The sequence below is a fragment of the Papio anubis genome, chromosome 9 (assembly GCF_008728515.1).
Source record: "Papio anubis isolate 15944 chromosome 9, Panubis1.0, whole genome shotgun sequence".
NCBI classification, from domain to species: Eukaryota; Metazoa; Chordata; class Mammalia; order Primates; family Cercopithecidae; genus Papio; species Papio anubis.
The window spans coordinates 84480715-84500070 of record NC_044984.1 but is presented as its reverse complement, the minus strand read 5'-3'; the positions used below and the strand labels follow the sequence as shown (position 1 = coordinate 84500070).

At 37.4% G+C, this 19356-nt stretch overlaps 1 long non-coding RNA gene across 2 annotated transcripts; it reads right to left on the bottom strand.

Moving 5' to 3' along the window:
* Positions 1-4906: 4906 nt before the first annotated feature.
* On the bottom strand, positions 4907-18894 carry LOC103875944. Of its 2 annotated transcripts, XR_004176149.1 has the most exons (6): positions 17086-18894; positions 16254-16405; positions 11190-11395; positions 10841-10931; positions 10103-10200; positions 4907-9912 (listed from the first exon to the last, which is right to left on the bottom strand). It is a non-coding gene; the product is annotated as an uncharacterized LOC103875944 (long non-coding RNA). The 2 variants fall into 2 exon arrangements; XR_004176148.1 differs by having other exon boundaries at positions 16254-18894.
* Between the last annotated feature and the right edge of the window lie 462 nt (positions 18895-19356).

The following is a 19356-nucleotide window of genomic DNA, read 5'->3' as shown; positions in this document are numbered from 1 at the left end:
ATTCACATGTAAGAATCAGTAAGGCTTCTATATACTAAAAATAAAATTGCTGAAAAATAAATCGAGAAAGTCATCACATTTACAATAGCTACAAAATTCACCTATGAGTAAATTTAATCCAGAAAGTTAAATAACTCTACAAAGAAAACTATAAAACCCTAAAGAAACAAAATTGAGGATAACATAAACAAATGGAAATACATCCCATGGTTATGGATAGAAAGAATGAATAACGGTGAAATAACCACACTGCCCAAAGCAATTTACAGAGTCAATGCAATTCCTATCAAACACTAACATTGTTCTTTACAGAAATAGAAAAACCACTCCTAAATCTGTAGGGAACCAAAAGAGAGTCTGAATAGCCAAAGAAATACTGAGCAAAAAGAATAAAGCCGGAGGCATCACACTACCTCACTTCAAAATATAGGTCTAGTAAGCAAAACAGTATGTGTATGTCCATTCTCACACTGCTATGAAGAACCACCTGAGACGGGTAATCCATAAATAAAAGAGGTTTAATTAACTCAGAGTTCCACAGGGGACATGGATGGGGTGGACTCAGGAAACTTACAATGATAGCGGAAGGCAAAGAGGAAGCAAGTATGTCTTACCATGGTGGAACAGGAGAGAGGGAGTGAAGTGGAAGGTGCTACACACTTTTAAACAGCCAGATCTCGTGAGAACTCATTTACTATCACAAGAACAGAAAGGGCGAAGTCCACACCCATGATTCAATCACCTCACACCTGGCCCCTCCTCCAACATGTGGGGATGACAATTTGACATAAGATTTGGGTAGAAACAGAGCCAAACTATATCAGTATGATAGTGATATAAAAGTAGACACAGAGACCAATGGAACAGAACAGAGAACCCAGATAAAAATGCACACAGTTACAGCTAACTGATCTTCAACACAGCCACCAAGAATATACCCTGAGAAGCGGACATCCTCTTCAATAAATAGTCAATAAATAGTGCTAGGAAAACTGGATAACCATATGCAGAAGAATGAAGCTGGACCCCTATCTCTCACCACGTGCAAAAATCAACTCAAAGTGAATTAAAAACATAAAGGTGAGATCTAAAACTATAAAACTACTAGAAAAACAAAACAGGAGAAAAACTATAGGTCATTGGTTTAGGTAAAAATAGGTACATCAAAATCTCACAAACCACCACTAAAGAACTTGCTTATGTAACCAAACGCCATCTGTTCCCCAAAAACCTATGGAAATAAAAAATTAAAAATAAATAATAAAAATAAAAGATTTTATGGGAAATATTTCAAAAGCACAAACCACAGAAACAAAAAAAAGACAAATTGGACTATATTAAACTAAAAAGATTCTGCACTGCAAAGAAAACAATCAACAGACTGAAGAGTCAGCCAATTGAATGGGCGAAAATATTTGCAAACTATTCATCTGACAGGAGACTAATTTCCGTTATATACAAAAAACTCTAACAAATCAACATCAAAAAAACACTAATAAACATACTAGAAAGTGGGCAAAGGAATATGAATAAACAATTCTCAAAAGAAGGCATACAAACGGCCAACAGGTATATGAAAAAATGCTCAACATCAGTAGTTATTAGGGAAATGCAAATTAAAACTACACTGAGGTATCACCTTACCCCAGTAAGAACGGTTATTAACAACACAAAACAACAGATGCTGGTTAGGATATAGAGAAAATGAAATTCCTTTGTACTGTTGATGGGAATGTAAATTAGTACCACACTATGTAATACAGTATGAAGATTTCTTTAAAAATTAAAAGTAGAACTATCATACTCAGCAATTCCACTACTGGATATATATCAATGCAATTATTATATATAAAATAATATATTATACAATAAATTATTATTTCAAAGTGATACCTGCACCCCCATGTTTATTTCAGCACTATTCATAATAGCCAAGGTATGGAATCAACCTAAGTGTTAAACAATAAATGAATGAATAAAGAAAATACAGTATATACACAATGAAATCCTACTTGGCAAAAAAAAAAAAAAAAAAAAACAAACAAAAAAACAAACAAACAAAAAAACACCAATGAAATCCTGTCATTTGCAGTAACATGGATGGAACTGGAGGTCATTAAGTGAAATACACCAGGCACAGAAAGACAAATATCACATGTTCTCACTCATATGTGGGAGCTTAAATAGTTGATCTTCATGGAGGTAGAGAGTAGAATGCTAGATACTAGAGGCTGGGAAGGGTGTGTGTTGTGGTAGTCGCAGAGGGTGATAAGGAGATTTTGGTTAATGGGCAAAGATATATAGTTAGGTAGAAGTAATAAGTTCCAATGTTCAACAGAAGAGTCGAGTGACTATAAGTAACAACAATGTGTTGTATATTTCAAAATAGCTAGAAGTGAGGATTTGAAATCTTCCCAACACATAGAAATGATAAATACTTGAGGTGATGGATATCTTACATACCTTGAGTTGATCATTACACGTTACATGCATGTAACAAAATACCAAATGTACACCATGACAATGTACAAATATAATCAACAAAATAGTAATTCCCCAAATAATAAACAATCATAAGTAAATATAAAGTTATAAACTATGGTTAGGTTTTTTGTTTGTTTTTTGAGACAGGGTCTCGCTCTGTCACCCAAGCTGGAGTGCAGTCACACAATCAAGGCTCCCTGCAATGTTGACCTCCCGGGCTCTACAGGCATGCACCACCATGTCTGGCTAATTTTTTGTATTTTTTGTAGAGATGGGGTTGTGTCATGTTGCCCAGGCTGGTCTCAAACTCCTGGGCTCATGTGACCCATCTGCCTCGGCCTCCCAAAGTGCTAGGATTATAGGCATGCACCTGGCTTTATGATTAGCTTTATCAAGAAAATATATGGTAACTTGTCATTACAATGAAGGGATCTAAGTTACATTAAATGGTCAGAGAAGTCCTCTCTGAGTAATGATATATCATTTCTGAGGTAAGAGATGGCTAGAAATTTGCAGTTGACTAGTGGCAGTGGGCAGAGCAGGAGGAGTACTGAATGAAATTTTACTAGAAAAATAATATGTTTGAAGGCCCCAGATGGAAAGAAATTTGGCGTATCTCAAGAATGGCAAAAGGTCAGTGTGCCTACAAAGAAAACATCAATCAGATAAGTGAAGCAAAGTTTAGCTGGACAGGTATGGCAAAGTCAGCTTATACAGGACAATGCTTCGTATTTCATTCTGCACAGCATAAGAATGCTACCGGGTGCTTTGAACAAGCCAGAACTATGATTCATATTTGAATTCTTAAAAGTGAACTCTGAATTCAGATTGGAAAATAGATTATAAATTGGACATGCTGCAAAAATAGAAGCAAAATTTGAGAAGTTCTATAAGGAAGGTGGCACATACATTTTGAGTCTCTGCAGAGATTTTTCTCTAGTCACACTGATAAATTTCTCTTTCCACTTTCACCTTCAGGACCCCTATTATTCTGTTATGGTTTAAATTTTTGTCTTCTCTGAAGTTCACATTGAAACTTAATCCCCAATGTAACAGTATTAAGAAGTAAGGCCTTCAAGAGGTGATTAGGTCATGAAGGCTCTGCCCTCATGAATGGATTAATCCATTCATGGATTCATGGACTAATGGGTTCATGTATTAATGGATTATCATGGGAGTGGGTTAGTTATCATGAGAGTGGGTTTGTTGTAAAATAGATTTTGCTTCCCTATCATAGACTCCCTCACCGTGGATGCCCTGCACCACCGCAGGACTCCACAGAGAGTCCCCACAAGCAAGAAGGCCTTCACCAGATACAGTCCCTAGAACTTGGACTTCCCACCCTACAGAACAGTAAGAAATAAATGTATTTTTAAAACAATTACCCAGTCTGTGGTATTCAATTATAGCAACAGAGAGTGGACTAAGACATACTGTCAAAGGCTGCTTTTTTTCTCTTTCTTGTGCCTGAACTGTGGATTTTTCTTCTTAGCATTCCTCTCTCTCTCCTATTTTCTCCTATGCCAATTATCTGTTCTCTTAAATGACAATTTCCATATTTCTCTCTTTGGCTTTGGAATTTTAGTCAACTTTAATTTGTTCAAAAACTTTCTTATTGATCATCTGCTTTTATGAATTATGATAATGCCCAGGTACAACTGGTCATTGGAACTTTTTCACACTAAAGATTTCTTAGCTCTACTTCCACAGATTCTGAATCACAGGCTGGTGATGAGTCTCAGACATTTATAATTTTACATAGGTCATTTATGTTTGAGAACCTCTGTTATTAGACTATTATCAAATTTATATCATGAGAATTTGGTTCTAAAATTGTTCTAACATGGCAGGTTTCCAAAGGCCACTCCAAAGGTATTTTGCTTGTGTAGATTTAGAAATCACAATCCAACCTTTTTTCAAAGATTTGTCTCAGGCTAGCAACATCCTTTCTATCAGTAACAGTATCTCATTAGCTATACACCTGTCCTCAATAAAAGAGAACTATCTCTTAGATCTAAGGTTACATCATGGATTTTTCCAGATCTTGCAGCCACGTTTTATTAACAATTTGATACCAGTTGCACATAATCCCAGCAGGAGCAATAGCATTTTGATACTGTTTCATATTAGGAAAAAAATTGCCTGATTTCTTATTACTCACTCACTTATAAGGTAGATATCAGGTCATATGAGAGAACTGAAGGATATAAGCTTATGTGATCTTCCTACAAACAAAAAGCAAAAGCAAATTCAAAAACCCTGAGCTCCCAAACTTCCAGTCTTCTGTTTCTTGCCCAGAGCCATACTACCTCCCACATTGCACATGTTGTAAACTTTATGTGGCCCATCTGTTAAGGAGTTTGTTTTCCAAATTTGCAGGGGCTTGGCACTTCTGTACTGAGTACCAGAACTAAATGTGACACCGATTTTTACCTTTTTAATAGTTTTAAATTGCATGGGGCTGGTATTGAAAAGGGTCAGGGAAACAGAAGAAATACAGAAGCAGTAAGGCAACAGTTAAACATCATAGCTTGGGCAAACCCGTACTTAACATCCGTCATGATGACAGCAGTAGCAGTGCTAGGGATATATTGAGTATTCAGGTTCAGTTGTGGGCTGAATGTGGGCACAGCTTGGCATTTGAAATTAGGCAGATTCAGACTATGATGTTTTCTCACAGTTAATGCAGAGACCATAGATAATAATTATGTTGCTGAGCCTACAGTGAATTTTTACGACTGATCCTCTATTAAACTGGCAAAATAAGAGGATAATGTCTCCAGCACTAACAAGTTGGCAGGGAAGTAGCTGGCAACCCCTCCCACTAATGTTCCATCTGTGCGAACCTTCACTATGATCCAGGATATTGTTTCCCCACACAGGTTGTGCCTGCAGTGTAATCAAGACAGAGAGACCAAGCATAGATCTTTATTGTTTTTGAAAATGACTGTCATTGGAGGGTGAGCAGAGCCTGGGATTGAGTGCTAATGCTGTTATGTCCTTCTAAGAAGTATCCATGCAGTGATGTCGACAGGAAAATAACCGTTTCTAAGCACTGGCTTGTTGTCCAAGTGACATAAAAGTCACAGAACAAGAACAGTTTCTTTCATTTTAGAAAAGCCTTTTGTTTCTTTTCCTGGAAACTTGGAAAATTGTTTTTGTTTAAAAATATCTTTTCTGTTGATTGCGAACACAGTGCATGTTACTTTCCCAGCCTTGACGCTCCTCCAGCATCCCCAGGCTCTGGATCAGATTTTGCTCTAAAAGCTCAGGGGAGAAGAAAGAAAGGCTTGTGAATGCAAAGAGGGTGCACAAACCAGCTGAGGCAAATCCTGACTCCAATCCCTGAAACGATGTCTGTCATTGTACACTTCTCATGCCACCCAAGAAGTGTCCCCTGATGTTTCAGGCAGCTGTCACATCTGCCTCCTCTGAGCTCCTAAATATTTGTTTGATATTTAAAATGTACTGCCTTGTGTTGGAATTATTGTACTTCATGGCTTATTTGTTTCTCCTTTCATATAGTTCACCGTGCCTGAAATAGGGCTTCATTGGACATACTTTTGTATCATGACTAAATAAGCAAATTTGAAGCCATCCCTGTTGAAGACCATGCACAGGGAAGCACCCTCAGGTTACTCACTAACGTAGGGAGGCACATTGCCATTGCTCTCCTCACCTCAGTGGTGAACTCTCTATGGAATAACAGGTAATAATAACTAATATGCTATTATTTTAAAATGCCAGTGTGCTTTTATGTGCTGGTTCTTGGCACTTTATATGAGTAATACATTTAATTCTCACCATAGGAAGTAATTATTGTTGTCATCTCCATTTTACAGATGAGAAGACAAAGGTACAAAAGAGTTTACATTTTTTAAAGATCTTACAACTAGTAGGTGGTGGTGTTAGCTAGTGTGTGATCTGTCTTCAAAACTCAAATTCTTAAGCACTCCATACACTGCCTCTGGATGGGAGTCCTAAACGTCTACGAGGGACATGAATCCTGTTATATCATTTTTTCAGTATCTCTAAGATCTTATACAAGACAGAAATACAGAGGAGGCAAAGGAGGTTTTAATTATCTGCTTTTTCATGTGTTTTCCTTCATGGAATTCACTTTGAATACATTTTAGGGGTTTGAAGAAGCTCAGGAAATTATTTCTTTCTATCTTCTCTTCAATTCATACGCTTAACTCCTACCCAACATTTGTTCACTCCCTTCCTCCTCCTCTAAACAAAGCAGAAGCGAAGAAAAATATTAATGCTGCAAAAAAACATTTGCAATGATCTATGCAACCCTTTCTCTGGAAGTTTCCATCATTATCAGATTCACCTAACAATTTCTATTCATCCAAACGTGGTCTCAATGGAGTTTTTCTTTACCTGTAGGCAGCTTAGTTGCCTCCCACTGTCCTTTGTTCACAGCCACATCAGAGTGACAGTCTTTTTAGAAGACTGGTGTTTATACAGTATTCCTAGTTCTGTACATTACAGTGGGCACTTAAAGTTTACGTTTTAAATGAATTAGTGAATCCAATACAAAGCCCTCATTTTACAGAGAAGGAAACTGCCGTGAAATTGGAAATGTAAAGTGGCTGATCACAGTCACATATCTAGTCAGTAGAAAAGCTGACCTCAAGTCAGCTACATTTTCCATTGCGAGACCTAGGTTGTCCTTCACAGCCTAAATCAAACCTGAGTTTCTTCATGCCTGAAAACCATAGCCCAGCAATAATAGCTATCTTCTTTATATCTTATAATGCTTATAATCTGTAGCACTCATTTAGTTCTGGGTGCATATGTATATATTTTACTTTTCTCTACCTAGATTATAATTATTTTAAAGTTAGCATTGTGCCCTATCTTTTCTTTTCCATTCATAATGCTTTGGTTTCTTGAGTGTTTGAGCTTCTAAAATTAGGAGTTGATCATCTCATTCACTTTTTCCACTTCTATCATCACCTCTAACTATAGCCCCAAGTACATCCTCAAGTGCCAGTCTTGTTTCCAGCTGTTTGAATAGGCCCATGTCTCCATGTCTCCCTTGGAACCTGAAAAATACTCTGGACCACTAGCAACTGTCACAAAACTAAAATAAGGCCATTCTGAGATTGAGTAAAGTAGACTTATATTTTTTCCCTTAGAAGATCTCCGTGGAACTGCAGGGAATAATTATCATGCATGAAGACTTTTTTTTTTTTTTTTTGGTGTTCAAGTTACAAAGACTCATCACAGAGATTATCTTGAGTGATGGTGTGTGGAAGTGCAAGCAGGCCTCAGAAGGCCTGGAGACAGATCAAAAATCCAGTAGCTACTCTTTCTATCATTTTCTCTCTCTCTCTCTCTCTCTCTCTCTCTCTCTCTCTGTCTCAGTTACTCTCTCTCAACCTACCTCTACCTTTCTCTCTTAAACTCTCTCTCTGTCAAGGAACACATGGTCTGTCTTTCTTCTATATGGCTGCTTTATCATTCTCTCTCTCCATACTTGTTGTCTCTGCCTCTCTATGTACATACAGGACAGCCATTGCCTTATAACTTCCAAGTATACTCATATAAGTCACGGATGTCTCTAAATCCCAATTCCAAGATCCTGAAAGAGCCAATATGATTGCACCAACTTGGTTCAGGTGTCCTATCCACTGTCCACTCAGTTATGGCCAGGAGTCATGGTCACTGAGAATAGATGAGTTTCTACCATGTGACATGGCCTCTGCTAGACACCATGGAGAAACATACAAGTGATAAAAGTGAAAATGCTACCTTCAGAAATTTAATAATAGGTTACACAGTAAGATCTAGAATAATATATTTTTAATAGTTTGTATTATCTTTCCCACTATGACAGAAGACAGGAAGGGCCATCATTATTTGGTCAGAAAAATGGAAGAAAGACTTCTTCTTCAATATTTCACCATTATACATACCTCAAAATTTCTGTTGAAGCCCTCTGCTTTCTTATTCAAGCTAACCCCTTCACTGAGGATGGAGAAAATAGGGGAAAGATGTATAACTTCTTCAAGGTCCTTGTAATGTTAGGAATGTAGTATCCATCTTCTAGGGCCTACCATGATTGCTGGACCCGTTAGCATGCGCCAACATTCCAAACAACCAACTAAATGAAGGGAGTAAGAAAGAAACATTCCCCTTTTTTGAATAGCACTTACCAGAGGCATCACTCAATATTTCTTGTTTATGTAATTGGTCAGAACTATTCATATGGCCCATAAAGATGCAGAATAGGTGGATATATGTCATTCTTTTTCTGGGCAACATTGTACTCATCTAAGAATCAGGAATCCATTTGCTTATAAAAGAGAAGAGCAGAATGGGTCTATTATAGGTCAGTAACCTCTACCACAACCTTCAGTTGCTGTCCTCAATCTATTTCTCTTGTCCATAGTTTTTGATCCTGGTGACAATCTTTCCTGCCTCTTTTAAATCTTATCTTCCTTTGAATATTGTGATACTGAACTATGCCAATACTTTTTACTATCTGGTTACTTTATAACTTTACTTTCCTTGATTTCTCAATTTCCTCCTGCCTTCTAAGGATGGGTGTCCCAAAGACGACTCTGTCATTTCCTCTTTGCGTCTGCTTTCATCCACTCCCACCATTTAAACCATCAGCATTATTTTCTAGCTTGCTCTCTCTCTGTCTCTCTCTCTCTCTTCCCCACCCCAACTTCCAGGAAGCTATTTTAGATCACTTGTTGGTCATTTTTAATTAAAAGCCCAACATCTCTCAAAACTCTATTGAAGTATCAGAAGTACATTTATATTCAAAATCTAATGCAGAGAACTTTCAACAGGTAAACTTGCTCTGATTCCCTATATCAGATAAGTTTGCTTATTCCATACCTACATCACATCACACCCTGCAGTTCTTGGGTCCTACAATAATTATTAAAGTTAACTACTCGAACAAAGATTTGTTCCATGTCTCTATTTCCTAGTATACTAGGTCTTGAGAACAATAAAAATATGTCTCTTGTTACAGCACTGCATCTCCAATGACTTGCACAGTGCTTTGCACAAAGTAATCATGAAGAATAGCAAATGGACAAGCAAAGGAATGAATAAATATATCATTTGGTTGCCTTTCCGGGGTTCTCATAGGGTGAAATTACCTTGGTCCTCAATGTATTATCTTAGTTTTTAAGCAGACTAGGAATGAGTTTGTGCTCATTGTTGGAATCAACTGCCACATTCTTAAGATCAATGTCTACCAAATAATTTTCCAACTAACAGGTGCCACTCACCTGTTAGTCATCAATATTATCTGCTCCTGACATGCAACCATCAACATTGTCACGGCTTGATAATCCAGGATCACCAGAAGACACAAACACCAGAGTGTGCAGAGTGACAGACACAAACACCAGAGTGTGCAGAAGAGTTGTGTCAGCCTGTCGAGTGTTGGAAAACCTACATGAAAAGTCAAATTATATTTAGAAAGTTCATTGGAGATCAGAGAATCAGAATAAAATGGTGTAGTCAGGTGATTTAAAATTTAGTGTAGTTGGGCCCAGATATGCTGACATTTCTATGTTCATAATAAGGGTAATTTTGATCACAGGGGCAAAACACTTGAAATATGTGACTTATTCTTACTCACTCTTCCACAGTTTTTAAGAATATAATAGATCTGAATTTAAATTCCAGCTCTATGTGACCTTGAACAAGCTTCTTTTCTTCTCAGTCTTCTGTTTCCTCCTGTGAAAAAAAAACAAAAAACAAAAAATCAATACCTGTTGTAAGGATTAATAAGATAATTATATAAAATATTTAGCATAGTTCCTGGCATTTAGTGAGTCCTCAATCAATAAAGGATATTATTTCCACCCTCTAGGCTTCCATAGATAATCAATGTTTTTTAATTAACAGATTTATTTTTGTTATTTAAATTTTTTTGTCCTTCCAACTTTTATTTTAGTTTCAGGGCGTACATATACAGGTTTGTTACATGGTTAAATTGCACAACCCAGGGTTTTGGGTTACAGATTATTTCACCACCAAGGTAATAACCATAGTACCTGATATGTAGTTTTTTGATCTCTATCTTCCTCCCACCCTCTACTTTCCCAGAGTCTACTGTTCTCTTCTTTGTGTTCATGTGTGCTCAATATTTAGCTCCCACTTGGTGAGAACAAAAAGTAGTTGGTTTTCTGCTCCTATAATAATGTGCTTAGGACAATGACCTCTGGCTCCAGGCATGTTGCTGCAAGGGACATGATCTTGTTCCTTTTTACGGCTTTTTAGTATTTCATCACGTATGTATACCACATTTTCTTTATCCAGTTAGATATGCCAAGTTATATCCGAGTCCTATGGGTCAGGAAACCCATTTTTATACCTTTATCATGATTCATTGTGTGTTGATTTAATAGTTTAACTCTCAGAGGTTCTTCTTATCCAAAGCTCAGATGTCTCCAGTAATCATCAGCCTATTGTTTAAAAAAGCCACATTAATAATACAGAAATTTCCCCCTTCTCTATAGTTTTTCTGTTTACAGTTTCATTATTCCATGGCCAACTGTGGTACAAAAATATTAAATAGAAAATTCCAGAAATAAGTAACTCACAATTCTTAAATTGCTTGTCATTCTGAGTAGCATGATGAAATCTTGTGCTAAACCATTCCATTCCACCCAGGATGTGAATCATCCTTTGCCCAGGATATCCATGCTGTCTGTGCCACTCACCTGTTAGTCATCAATATTGTCTGCTCCTGACATGCAACCATCAACATTGTCATGGCTTGATAATCCAGGATCACCAGAAGCAGATGATCCTCTTTCTGATGTATGGACAGAAGGTCAATACTGTAGTAGCCTAATGCTGCATCACAGTGCCTATGTCATTCACTTCACTTCATATCATCATGGAGACATTTCATCATTTCACATCACTGCAAGAAGAAGGATGAGTACAGTCCAATAAGGTATTTTGAGAGAGAGATATTCATACTCACATAACTTTTATTATAGTATATTGTTATAATTCTATGATACGATCAACTGATAATCTCTTACTATGCCTAATCTCTTACTGTGCCTTATTATGCCTAATGTGTAAACTAAACTTTATAATAGGTATGTATGTATAGGAAAAAATATAGTATGTATATGGTTTGGTATTATCCATGGTTTCAGGCATCCACTGGAAGTCCTGGAACCTACCCTCCATGGATAAGGAGGGACTACTGTAATAATAATAATAATAATAATAATAATAATAATAATAATAATTTACATTTCCTGATTCCTGTCTCCATTCACTAATAAAAGAGCTTCAGCTCCCAAAAGAGCTCCTCTCCCACACACAAAAATATTACTGAGAGTCCCCAGTGTGAGTGAGTTTCATGTGGGTTTAATGAATATTCCAATTGCAGTGAAGGGTTTCCCTCCCTTTCTTCCTTATTCTTGCTTTCTTTCATTGATGGGTTTTGCTTGCCTTCTTTCTATTAAAGAAAAACTTAGTCCTAGCAGCAAAACCAAAGAAGAGACTCCATCCTGTCCTCTATCTATTCTCTCCAAGTGCATTTTCACCAGTCTTTCCTTCCCTCTTCAGCCAAAACCCCCAAAGCCCACATACTCATGAACACATACCCATGGACTTCTGGTGGGCAGAGAATAGATCTCCTTGGCTACAAAATTTCAATCCCTGCTTAGATTCATCCGGGGCATCCTGCTGACTTATTTATATTATTTTTAAGTTGTCAGGTCACACAGCACTGCAGTTTCTGTCTAGCTATAATTTCTTTCAAATAACTTCTCTTTCTGCAGTCCATAGTTCTGGTAACAGTACCAGGCTAAAAAAATTCTCACAGTAGTTGCATGTTCCCCATTTCCTTCATTTCTCACAATTAATATTAATTTCTGCAGATTTTACCTCCATAATCTCCCTTATTTCTACTTACATCTTTCTCAGTTTTCACAGCTGCTAACCAAGGTGAGTCATTAACTACTCTAGCCTGTATTGCTAAGTTCTCTTAATTTGTCCCTTTACCTCCTATCCTCTTCCCTTTCATCTATTCAACAGTGTTCTGGTCTACAAAATTTGAACACTGTATGAAATCTTGCAGCTCTAAAAGCCACTAAATCCATGAAAATCAAGTTGAACTAACCAGATATTTTTGCACCAATTTATATCACTGTTTCCTCCCATTTTAGGTAAATCTGATGAACTGGGTCATTTTTTTCCAGTTCAGACTGAAAACAAATTGTTAAAAGCCAAGCTATACTCTCCTTTGAAAACCAAAAGTAAATGTCCTAGATTTCAAATGTAGAAGTTGCAAAGAAGTACACCAATTGAAGGGGTTGTTACAGGACTACTTTTATCCTAACTAGAAAAAAAGTTAAGTCTGAGAAATATCTGGAATTATCCATAGGCAATTATGAGCAGCTGCTGTAGTGTAGGAGCAAGAGTAATGTTCATGCCATCCTTCCTGAAGCAATAAACTCCATAAGAACAGGCTGGTGTTTGCCTTGTATCCCCTGCACATAGCATCTAGGACCTGATACATAGTTGATACCAGATAATTATTTATTGAAAGTATAAATCAATGGATATCTACCCAAAGTGCAATTCCAATGCTCTATATAATTTATAACTTCATGAAATAAGGAGCGGTATTTTGCGTATCGTTCTAACCCTGCAGGGTCTGGACAGTTCTCTGCACAGATAAGGCATTTGAACAGATTTAAATGATTGATTTTTTACAAATATATAGATGCACTCATATATATCACCAAAGGAAGTAATACTCTCAGTACAGCAATGCACAATAGAATCTGAAAATGGAAGAAGCCATAAAGGATGGTGGAAAACCTACAAGGTAAGGGCTTCTCAAATTCATTCCCAACCTGGCCAGAAACCCTTCAAATGTATGAGATCCCTCAGGAGGAAGCAAAGCAATCTCTCTCCAAAGAGATTCCTGTAAAAAAAGGAAGTAGCAACACCTCCTTCACAGCTTTATGCACACTGGCTTCAAACTCCAATATTACTTTGGAACAAAGAAAAGTAGCTTTCCCTTCTCTCAAAGAGAATAGAAATATTGCTAATGAAAGCATATTTGCCAGACTTGCAGTCAGATGATAAAGAACTCACTAGCTGAGTACTTGGAAAAGTTCAGACACATTTCAGAACCCAAATGCCACATCTGTCAAAGGGGCTGATGCTACCAGCCCTGTCTTCCAGACACCATTTTTCGGGAAATAAAATATCACATACATTAAAATGCTTTCAAAACATGAAATGAAGTAGATGTTAGGTGTCATTATTTGCTGCTGATGTAGGTGACCCCGCAGCAAACTATAACAATACCTGAATATCAGTAGTCACCTGAATGCACATTGCTAAGGCGTGGCTGCTCGATATGATTGATTGCAAAGAGTGCCATAATAATAAAATTCCCTAAATTTTCATTTTGGGGTACAGTCCATTTCCCTGATTCCAGGTGCAAGTTCAAAAGTATCTCAAGGGAGCCAAAAGGTAATTAAAACTCTTTTAATGAAGAAAAAAAATCAAGAAGGACTATGGGTATTGGAGGTATAGGAGGGAAAAAATGGCAAGAAAAATGAGTTGTACATCCAGAACACTGGATAGTTCCAATTATATTAAATTGAACAAGGAATATGCCACTTTGGTTTTATTACTTAAAAAACAACAAAAAACTTGAAGTCTCTCTTCCAAGATTAAGCTCTCAGTTCAGTCACTTTCTTTCATTCATCATTTTTCTTTATCTCTGGTGGTGTTACCTATCCCTCTGTCTTTTTATGTTTGGTGATTTCACAATCCCACATATGGTTGTTTTATCATCTTCTGTTACTTGCTTAAAAACAAACAAATCAGAAAGCCCCCTTTCCTTCATGCTGCCTTCTCTTATCTTTGCATCAATTTTTCTATTTTCTTCTATTATCAATAACGTTTAATTTCCACTACTTTTGATGTTCACTTTTCTTCGTCTAATTTACACGACTGTTCTGGTGTTTCTGCCTTATATTGATGTCTCTTCTGTCATTTAACCCTTCTCTTTCCCAATCCTACCATTCTGTCCTCCTTTTTAATTATAATTTTTAAAGTATGTGAGGGAGGCCTTAAAATGTTGCGGGAAGAGTTTGCTACCAGGATATTTGGAGTGAGGAAGAAGCCACAACCAAAGTCACTTATTCTAATTAGTGTGTATCTGTGAGTGTATGGGGGCTGATGGTTGACTCAAATCACTAGGTGGCAGTAGTTCAGATCTGACTCTTCAGATAGCTGTGTCTTTCTACCTGCTTCCTTAATGTTTATGTCCTATATACCAATTTTTATTCAAAAGCTCACGTGGTCCTCTGCAGCATCTACATTTGAAATCTAGGACATGTCACATCAGTTCTCAAAAATAACATAACTTAACACTTAAGGATTTATGACTGCTGATTGCAGCCGAAACTGGGGAGGAAATGGTTTGGTTGATTTGCTTTTTGCTTTTTTTTTTGGCATTAAAAAAAGTAAATTTAAATAACTTTATATGCAAATGTGCTGATGGAATAAAATTCCACTGCAAACATTCAGTTTATGAAGTAGAATGCATTAATGAGCATTTCATAAAAACAAGCCTTTCAATACTTCCAAACCTTGATTATTAGATAATCTAGGCAATCCATAGTGTGATCTACTGAATATATTGTGCATACCTACTACATTTTGCCTACCCTTCACTTCTTCCTTTTGGGAACCGACCCTGCTATACCATTTACTAGCTGCAAGACTTTCAACACATTATGAAAGTTCACTGTGCCTTAATTTTTCCAACTTTAAATTGGGAATGTTAATGATACATACCTTACGGGGTTACTGTAAACTTTAAGTGAGTTAAATATGTAAAACATTTAGAATGGTATCTGGCATGAATTTCTCCATGGTAGCTACTTGTCCAAGATATCTTTAGATCACCTGTTATGTTTAAGCATTAGACTGGGGGAGGCAGATTAAAAAGGAAATTCCCCCAAGTACATTTTAAAGCAAAGATGCAGGTAAGTAACCATGTTATTAACAATGCAATTTGGTAAGTGGGATTTGCAGGAGGAGCACAGAATTCTATAGGATGAAAGATCAACTTATACCATATTTGGGTATGTAAAGGAGAGACGAAAACCCTCTCAGATAAAATTGTATCTCAGTTAAAAATCTAAGGCTGAGAAGGTTTAAATGGATGTATTAGGGGGAAAGAAGTTAGGAAAGGTGTTTCTGGGAGAGGAATGAGCACATATTCTTCCCACAGTCTGACTAAGAAGGTAATACTGGCATTATTCAGAAATTAGGCCATTTTTTCTTAATGCTGACAAGTATCTGAATAATTCATTTTGAGTCTCTATAAAGCAGAAGCAGCAAAGGAAGCATTTCAAAGGCCAAGAAGAAACCATTATAGCCTGGCCTACTGAAGTGTGACTGTGAAGTAATGAAACAGATTTTTAAACAAAATGTGGCATGAATCTTTTCTCTGATAATATGCTGATCTCCTCCCTATGAAATGCTACTAAATGTTTTTAAATAAGGAATGCATTCATGAATTATATTTTCTAGGAGTAGTGATGGGTTTATACTGAGTCATCAATTATTCTCTCCTTGGGAACAATTGTGTGAAGTTGCAAATCAGCTTGGTGTGGGATGGGAGAAGGGCACAATCTGGAGCCAGTCACAAGATGAATCCACTGAACACAAGAGCAATAAAAGCCTGAATTAAGCTTTTTTTAAAAAAAATCCATTTACAATCAACTGACCTGAGGTTTTACTCACTAGAATGAGATCACCAGGGGCTGGCGTTGGAAGGAATGAGTTCTCCACAATCTCTAGTCCCATGAAGATGTAATCTTGATTTCCCAAATGGATAAAACAAACTTCCTACAGTATGCAAAACCTGAGCTGGCCTCTCCTTTTAACAGCAGACAGCAGAAATATAGAACAATGAGTTTAACAGTCCAGAAATTTAGTAGGAAAGCCACTACAAATCCTTGTAAGAAACATATTTCTGCAAGGCAGAGAATTGTGGGCACTTTGTGTGATGAAGTTTATGAGAAGTCCCAGGGGTCTCTGTATGGATGCAAAGTGATTAAATTGACCACTTACTGTAATTGCTTTCTACCATTTAGTTAAGTAGTGATTCAAATGGCAATGGTATGGTTTGGGTGGCAAAAGGGTCATGTGTATTCCTAGCTAGGGGTGAGTCCTTAGTCTTCAATCTTTTTTTAATGTTCCTCCTTAAATGCCTCTCTCTTTTTGTATTATCCCTATCAAACTCCAGAGTTAGCACTATCAGGTCTCAGAATTCCTACTCTCTACACACACACACACACACACACACACACACACACACACACACACACGCCTTCAGAACTCAGATTTAGAAATGAAGTATGAAGTATAATCAGGGACGCTATGTAACTTTTCCCTGACCTAGTGCAATGAAGAGCTTTAATAAGTATGGGCAGTTTGAAATAAACCCGACAGTCATGTTTGCCTGTCAGCAGGTTTATGTACTTCATCTTGAAGGTTAGCTATTGGCAACCACTTGAGAATTTTTCCTATATGAAATTTACCAACCAAAGGACTCACCCTTAAAGACAACCTGTCTTTCAGTGATCTTAATCCAGTAATTACTCCCACACTTCCTCTTCCTCCTCCTATTTGAGTTATGGAAAACCCTTTCATCTCTTCTGAGTAACTTGTGCCATCTGGTTTTTCAGGGATTTCCTGCAATAGAGAGCAAGGAGCTAGTGAAGCTAGGTTTTTGTTATTGCTGTTGTTTTCCATTTCCCCCAGCAAACCATACAAGGTCATGAGACTCTGGTACAGTCAGCACAGATGTCTTCTCTCACTTCATAAACCTGCTAATAGTATCTCTACTTAAAAAGAAACCTATCACCAACAACCATTATTCTCTTATGATAGCTTTTGCTTCCAATTGGCTGCAATAACCGCATGCCTTTACTATCATGTCCCATAAAGCTCACATAGTATTAAATATTCAACAGTGCCCACTAGCAGCACACCAGTATGTGTATTATCTCATTCATTTTGTCCACCTTGGCCTATTCTATTATTACTATTTCCTTATATCCTTACTATTTAAAATAAATCCAATCAACTATTTCTGGCCTCTTCCCTATTTGGATTTGCTGCCTTGAGATGCATAGATGTGCCTCCCTTTCTTATTAGGTACCACTCAGATTGGCTTTTAACTTATTATTTTTTCTGTTTCTCTGGATCTGTTTTTATTTCCCACTCCTACGCTCCTACCTTTGTTGGCTGACTGATGGCTCCATTGGTGACTCCTTTTTCTCTTTTTCATCCCCTAAGCCGGTCACTTAACATGTAACCATGGTTTAACCGTTTCCCATTCACTGCAGCCCCATACCAAAGCCTATTGAAAAACTTGCCCACTTTGGGAAAAAAAAAAAAAAAAAAACCTGAAAGGAGATTCCAAACATCAAGCATATTAAAAGAAAAAAAAAAGTGAAAATATATATTGAGTGAGGACCTTATGATATAATCATCCAAGCATCTCTAAAACATTAGGTATTGGAGTTGGGACATGAAAATTCAGAAATAAATGACTGACACTCATGTACATTTATAGTGTGTGTAGATATGGTGTTGTACATTGAATATTAAAGGATAGCCAATCTGCACTGAACATGTTGAAAGAGTTTTTCAGCAGTAGACAATCCACTGTTTACAACTTTACCCTCTGCCTGGGAAAATCAATGTCCATTCTCGAGCAATCTGCTGCCCTGGTTATAGCAGTTCCGGTTCAAAGGAGGTTTGCATTTAGATGGTTGATCTTTCTGTCCCACTCTAGATTTTTGGAATGGTGCATTTTGTGATCATGATTTTTCTCTTGATTCCATTTCCTTATGTCATTTAAGAACATGAGGCTTTTTAGTATGACTCACTGAATAGCAAATATAGCATCCTGGTGAACTGCAGTTTTTCCTAATCAGAACATAAACTTGCTCTGTAATATCAGACTGAGACGGGAAAGAAAACCACAAAGCAAAATGACCATAGAATCACCCTAAGCTCTGAAGGAAAGGTGTCAAGGTACTTATTAAGAATCACACTATACTTCTTTAGTATTCTCAGTATTATCAGGTAGTTATAACATTTCAATTTTTATCCAAGATCCTAAGTGAACTGAGATATAAATTGTCTTTAATCCCAAACCACCAAAGTCTGTTTTAAGTAGAAGCTTTGGGGCAGATACATTCTTCAATAGTCTGTATATATCCTGGTAGAAAGGGGGTACACAAGAAGAATAACCATGGATCAGTCAGGTGTAGTGGCTCACGCCTGTAATCCCAACACTCTGGGAGACCAAGGTGAGTGGATCATTTGAGGTCAGGAGTTCAAGACAAGCCTGGCCAACATGGTGAAACCCTGTCTCTACTAAAAATACGAAAACTAACTGGGCACGGAAGTGCACATCTGTAATCCCAGTTACTCAGGAGGCTGAGGGAAGAGAATTGCTTGAACCCAGAAGATGGAGGTTGCAGTGAGCCGAGATCTTGTCACTGCACTACAGACTGGGTGACAGGGTGAGACTTCATTTCAAAAAAAAAAAAGGAATAACCAGGGATTAAGTGTAAAGAGGGCTACCAGGAAGTCAGTAGTATCAGAAGACCTAAATTGGGCAGCTATTCTGGGATTAAATTCTTAAGAGCCAGTCCAGTCATCTTTCTTTTTGCTCAGGTTCCTCCTCTCTCTCCATCAGCAGGAAGGATTCTAAACCCTGACCAAACAATTCCAGTCAGGATAAGCTCTGCCTTTAGCCATGGGAGAGCAGCTCAGCTTCTCTGGGCCCTTGCCCTATGGCATTTGCCTGGT